This window comes from Myodes glareolus, chromosome 5 (genome assembly GCF_982192425.1).
Source record: "Myodes glareolus chromosome 5, mMyoGla1.1, whole genome shotgun sequence".
NCBI classification, from domain to species: Eukaryota; Metazoa; Chordata; class Mammalia; order Rodentia; family Cricetidae; genus Myodes; species Myodes glareolus.
The window spans coordinates 58,031,580-58,038,247 of NC_142030.1; the positions used below are offsets into that span (position 1 = coordinate 58,031,580).

Here is a 6,668-nt window from a genome sequence, read left to right on the forward strand (position 1 = left end):
GCAAAAGCACCATCTGTCACTTCGTTCCTCAAGCACAGACCTTTAGGTTACTCCAATTCCCTCATTTTTGCATGTGATCTATAAGTTCTGCTTTTCCCTGAAATACAATTCTAGTCCTTCCTTGCTTGCTTTCCATGTCTGCCCGTGCATTTCTGTTCCAGGCCTCCACCTAGGTTCACTTGCACCTAGACTTTTCTAAGTCTCCTAGGTCCTAGGGATTGCAGCCTAAAGGTCCTAAGACCTCGTGCATGCTAGGCAAGAACTTTGAAGTTACATTTAAGAACCATTAAGCTACATCCCCAGTGATTTTCAATCTTTGCATTTTGAGGCTAGGTCTCAATAAGTTATATAGGTTGGCCTTTAGCTTGTGATGCCCTCACATGCAGCGTTCCCCTAGACTCTCTTTCCTCATCTTGTGATGCTAGTGACCCCAGGGATGCTGGCAAGCACTCTATCACTCAGGCTCATCCATAGCTTTTGTCACCTTGACTCTTGAAGGAACTGCCAATTCTTGTTATTTAAAAAAAAAAATAGGGGGGGGGCAGCATGGTGCACATGTGGAGGTGTGAGGACAACCTGCAAGAGTCAACTCTCTTCTACTACCACGTGGGTTCTGAGAGTTGAACTCTGGCTGTCCAGCTTCTCAACATCTTTAACCAAAGAGCCATCTCGCCAGCTCCCATTCTTACCGCCTTGGGTCATTCTCCAAACAGTACTGACTTTAACTATAAATGAAAAAAAAATACATTGACCTTGAACTATAAATCACATCATGACATGTTTCTAAAAGCATTTAAATAATAATAGTTTCTGGTCCAGAGAAATGGCTCAGCAGGTAAAGGTGTTGGCCACCAAACCTGAAGTCCTGCATTTGGTCTCAGAATCCATGGGGTAAAAGGAGAGAATGGATTCCCACAAGTTGCCCTCTGATTTCCCTTACTTGCCACAGCACATGAACACCTCCCCAAACAAATAAATGCAATTGTAAAAAAGAGATTTAAGGTGTTTTCACCACACACAAAAAAACCCAAGTACAAAAATAATGCATATATTAATCATCTCAATTTAGTCATTTCATGGTGTGTGCATATATAAAAAAGTGTATGCATTCTGTCAATTAAAATACTATAACATAAAACCCTTAAATGACCATTTTATTGAGATTACAATTTTAATTCTTCATAATGACCGCGTGCAGGTCCCTCTTTATTGTCCCAACCACAACATACACCATTCTCTGTCTGAAGAGAATCATGCTAGCACTACCAAGCAGGCTTTCACTGCTCTGAGGACATGCCTAGAACTTCGTTATCTGAGCCTTTGTGCAGCCCATTCCCTTGGTCTAGAACTCTTATTTCTCTGTTCCTTTCTCTTTTTTTTGCATTTTAAAAGTCACCTACTCTTCAGGGTGATTTATCCTGACCACCTATCTAAAAATTTAGTAATTGAGTATTTTTTTTTAAGTGTTAAAATAAGAGAAAGGAACCAAGATTCATCCAACAACCTTAAGCAACTAAATACCTGGCCAAATACATGGAATGATTTCAGACACTGGACATCAGGGAGCCAATGTAACTAATTAGCCCTGAAAAAAAAAAAAGCAGAAACAAGGCAAGCTCTGTTACTATACCAAAGGCTGCAGGGCAGGGGATCCAGAATGCAGCATCAAGAAGGACAAGCACTGGAAGCCCTAGAGTCTCCTTGGATTGAGCAAACGGAGCCAAGTGTCCAGGTTGGCCAGAATGAGAAGAGCCTGCAGGCAGAGTACCAGGAAGAGGAAGCAGCATGAAGAACAGAAAGCCAAAAGCACCCTGGAGCTCTGGGAGGATCTCCCTTGACGCCTTAGCTGAATACTGATCAGTGTGCGCGTGTGGGAGGAAGCTCCACGGTGCCAGGGAAAGAACAACTTGAAAGGATTGAAAGAAGGAACAATCCCTGGAATTCACACAGGGCTAGAAATAGTTTGTGTTCTTGTCAGCCAAAATGGAAAAGCCTCTGAATTCATGGGCTATCAGGTGGAGTGCTCAGAAGGGTGCCACATCAGTGGTGGAGAAAATTAGTCTTAGCGGTTGCTCTGCTCTCAAATGGCAATGCATAAGAGAAAGAAGCAAAGGAAGCAGAAGCAAGCATTTAACTGTGTCCATGTAACAAACCATATCCTAAAGCCAAGCACATTTAACAGAGTGTTAAATACAGCATTTAACAGAGTAAAATGACCAATCAAATATTACCAAGCAAAGACATAGGACACTAACCCATAAAAAAAAAAAGTCAACCTGTTGAGACATAACCAGAAATGACTCAGACGACAAAACGGGTAGCCACGGACAAGTAGTGGTTACTGTAACTTTTATATATTATAACTCAATTCTGTGTGGAGGAAGAAAGAAAGGCTATGTTGAGTAGAGAAGTAGAAGATATTTTTAAGAGTTTCAATTAACTCCTACTGATAGAAACGGAATAATCTGGTATGAAAATATTCTGAAAGGATTAACATCGGATATAGAAGAAAATACGAGTGAACGTGAGGACAGAGCAACGGAAGAAAAGTCTGCACCGTGAGAGACAGAAAAAGACGAAGGAAAAATGAGTAGAGAGCTGTAGGAACTGCCTGCAGTGTGCGGGGGTGATGAGGAAATGGAGTGGATTGTTCTTTATCTGTTTGCAGGCATAGTTTCACAGGTGTTCAAATGCCAGAACTCACCAAACCTTTATATTTTAGATATGTGCTGTTTTTTGTATGATGATTATTTCTCAACATTGGTTAAAAAAAAAAATCCCACAAACCCCTGAAACTGTCACAAGTGGTTGACTAAGGGCTCTTTTTCTTTATTTAAATACAACCGCAGGTAGCAGGGAGCTGCTCTGTGAATGTTGCTAACCCTGAGTTCATGAGGTTTCTAAGGCAGAGATAATGGAGAGACTGATAGCTCCACGCCTTGAGCCAGAGCTCCAAGCTTTTAAAGACAAAGGCTTATTGCTGGATGTGCTCAAAATGAGCACTTCTCTGGGCTAGAGGACCGGTATTCAGAGGCTGGAGTTACAGTTTGACTTTAACCTTCAGTGGATGCTACGGACTCTTCTAGTGGCCAAGGCTTGCTGTCCCAATAGCCATGGCTTACAACAGTCTCACCAGCCAGAGACTTTACAATAACATTCTTTCTAGTATTAGCTTTTTGTAGCTTCAGCCGTTGGTGGATGTCTGGAATGCTCAGCTGCCTCTTGATAACATATCTCTGAGCTTGGATGCCAGGGCTCTCAGCTCCCTGTGGCTTGTCTGCACTTCTTAACTGACTCTTCTCTGTTGTTGCTATTGTTGAGGCTGCTCTTCCTGAAACCTGTTCAGCACACTAGAACAATGGTCAAGACGGCATCTCAGCCAAAGGCCATTCAGAGAAGCCCTAATTGGGCTCAATGCTCCTGCCCTGGAGACTGCACATGGAGAAAATCCTCCTAAATGAGCTTCCAAGGCATGGAAAACATCCTGCTTATATCACACCTATGCACAGACTGTGATTCTACCAATCACAGCCTTCCACGTGCACAGCTTCTCGTCTCACCTGAGTTTTACCTTAGTACCAATCGCAAGGCTTACATAAGCACCAAATAACAACTTTTTATTTTCTGAGTCACCGATAGCATTCCCATCCTGAGTGAGAACAGCTGCCGGAAGAGAAGCCCTGCCGTGGCTGATTGATGTTCTTGTTACTGATGTAAGCTGGTGCAGCTGTACCAGAGCAAGACCTCCTGAAGGAGAAATGGCGGCTTCGGCAGCAGCCATGGTCGCAGCTGGAGGGTAGTCTCCTCAAGACATCTTTGAAGTGGTCTTCAGTGGGAGGACCAGGACGGCAGTCCCTCCGGTCTCCAAATGTGAGGCTGCTTCGTTAACAGTTCTCTCCAAAAGAGAGGGATCTGTAGGCTGTCTTTCAGAAATGGGAGCTGGAGAGATGGCTCAGGGTAGCGATGTTTCTATAGGCCCAATGGCCTGATGATGATCAAGCTCAGATCCCACACGGTGAACCCTGAAAGTTGTCCTTTGGCCCCCACACCCTGTCTGTAAAATGAAGAAAAACAAAAAAATGGGTAACTTTGAAGTCAGAGGAAAAGTAAGTAGGGTAGAAATACTGATTAATCCAACTAAAGCAGAAACGAGAGAAATAAACCTATAAAAATAGACATTGAAAAGAATAAAATATTTTATTCCAGAGCTAGAAAAAGAAATGCAAAACAGGCTGAAGTCGAAGGGATGGATACATTTAAATAAGAGAGAGGTGAGAAGAAAAATATTAATGCTTTTGAATAGAACAAAAATTCAGATTATTTAAATGATCAATAAAACACTTTAACAAATATTAAGAAAAGGCTTGGAAGGCTTAAATAATATTAGGAAAAAAATAAAGGAGACAGTGTGTGATTTTTAAAGCTATACACAAGTATTACATTCATTTTTATGCCAATCTTGTCTTAAAAAATCAATTTTATTAAACTGTAGTTTACACAGAATAAAATGAATGCAATATGCAGTTGGAGAGATGACACGAGTTAGGAGTTCTTACTGCTCTTCCAGAGAAGTAAGTTCAGCTCCCAGCACCCACATAGCAGCTTACAAACCATCCATAACCCCTGTTTCAGGGGATCCAATGTCCTCTAAGGGCACTAGGCATGCACATAGTACAAAGATGGACGCGCAGGAAACACACCCATGTTGACTGAGGTTTCTGTCCTGACCTGTTCCCTCAGCCGTTCAGTCCCAAAGAAGTACACAGAGGTCTACATTAATTATAAACTGATTGGCCTATTAGTCAGGCTTCTTATTAATTAATTTTTACATCTTAAATTAGCCCATAATTCTTGTCTGTGTTAGCCATGTGGCTTAGTACCTTTATCAGTGAGGCATTCTCTTCTTGTTTCCTCTGCATCTGGGTGACAACTACAGACTGAATATTTCCTCTTCCCAGAATTCTCCTGTTCCCATTGCCCCACCTCTACTTCCTGCCTAAAATTGACATTTTTTAAAACAAGTACAAGAAACAAATCTTTACAAGATAAAATCCATTGTCCCACAGCATACCCATATACGTCAAATAATAACTTTTGAAAATACATACATCTCCAAATACAATCTGATGAATTTTGACATGCCCTACTTGTCACCACTAACACTACAGAGCACAAAATAGCGTGCCAACTCCAAGCTGTTCTGTGTTAGTTCTATTCTTTCCCCTACCTCCAGGCCTCGGGCTACTACTGATCTGATTTCTATAACTATGCATGTTCTTACCTTTCTCAGGGTTGTATCCATTGTGTCACAAAAAAATGTACTTTTTATGTATGCTTTCTTTTACTCAGCAACATTACAGAATTCATGTTGAGTGTCAAGACTAGCTCATTTCCTCTTAACCTCCCCTCCCCGGAGTCTGCCATATTATATATCACGATTTACCAATTCAACTGTTGATGACTTTGAGGTATTCAGCGCGGAGACTTTTGAAGAATAGAGCTGTTAGAAGATTCATCTACAAACCTTTGTGTAAGTCTGCGCTTCCTGAAAGAGTGAGTTTGTTGAGTCACTGAGCTAAGCAGGAGAAGATCTGGTCAAGCTGTTGTCTCATCAATATTTACAAAAGTCTTTGTAGCCTCCTCTCCTCACCACATTTTATACCAATATACTTGCAATCACAAATGTAGCATGCGTTTCTAAGAGAAATGACTGAAGGCAACCCATGCCAGATACCGGCAAGGTTCAGCCCCTGCTGCCCTTTGAGGGTTGTCAGTATCAGAGCTTAAACAAGAAAATCTACCAAATTTCCAAAAGAATCGGTAATCCTCACCACTTACTCAATTCTAATTAGAGAAAAAGGGCATTCGTTTTATGAAGTGATAGTAACTCTGGAACCGTAAGGAAAGCTGCCCTGTCTATGAGCATATCATTAAGCATCTTACACTGATTTTTCTTTTTCCTTCCTTCCTTCCTTCCTTCCTTCTTCCTTTTTTTTTTTTTTTTTTTTTTTTTTTTTTTTTTTTTTTTTGCCAGTTTTGTTAGGTTTCTCGGTTATCCAGCCGCTGGTTCCTGGCACTCTAGGTAGTGTCAGGGGTGAGCTCACTCCCGTAGCATGGGTTTCAGGCTGGACCAGTCATTGGTTGGCCACTCCCACAATTTCTGCACCCCTTTTATCCCAGCACATCTTGTAGGCAGAACAGACCGTGTGTTGAAGAGTATATGACTAGCCTAGGATTGGTGTTCCAATCCCTCCACTGTAAGTCTCGCCGGATCACAGGGGATGGCCAGTTCAGGCTACATATCCCTATGGCTAGGAGTCTTAGCTGACGTCATCCTTGTAGATTCTGAGAGTTTCCCTTGCACTAGGTTTCCACCTAACCTTGAAATGCCCCCCCTTTCCAGTTGTCTCTTTCAGTACTCTCTCCCCTCATCCTTCTCTTCTGGTCCCTCATGTTCCTATCTCCCCCAGCCCCCAGTCCATCCACTAGATATATTTTCCCTTCTCAGAGAGATCCATGCTACCCCCCAATGTCCCGGCCTTCTCCCTCGGTGCTTTGCACACCCTCGCTAGGTCTAGCCGAAAAACACCTGGGAAGTAAGGCACCTGCGAGTCCTCAGCCCCACACCAACGGGGCACATTACGCAACAATATACAGAAAAAAACACC

At 42.3% G+C, this 6,668-nt stretch overlaps 1 long non-coding RNA gene across 1 annotated transcript; it reads right to left on the bottom strand.

Annotated features, from left to right (window-relative positions):
- Positions 1–3,596: 3,596 nt before the first annotated feature.
- On the bottom strand, positions 3,597–5,993 carry LOC125391772 (uncharacterized). Its single transcript, XR_015001136.2, has 3 exons — positions 5,444–5,993; positions 4,881–4,996; positions 3,597–4,054 (listed from the first exon to the last, which is right to left on the bottom strand). It is a non-coding gene; the product is annotated as an uncharacterized LOC125391772 (long non-coding RNA).
- Between the last annotated feature and the right edge of the window lie 675 nt (positions 5,994–6,668).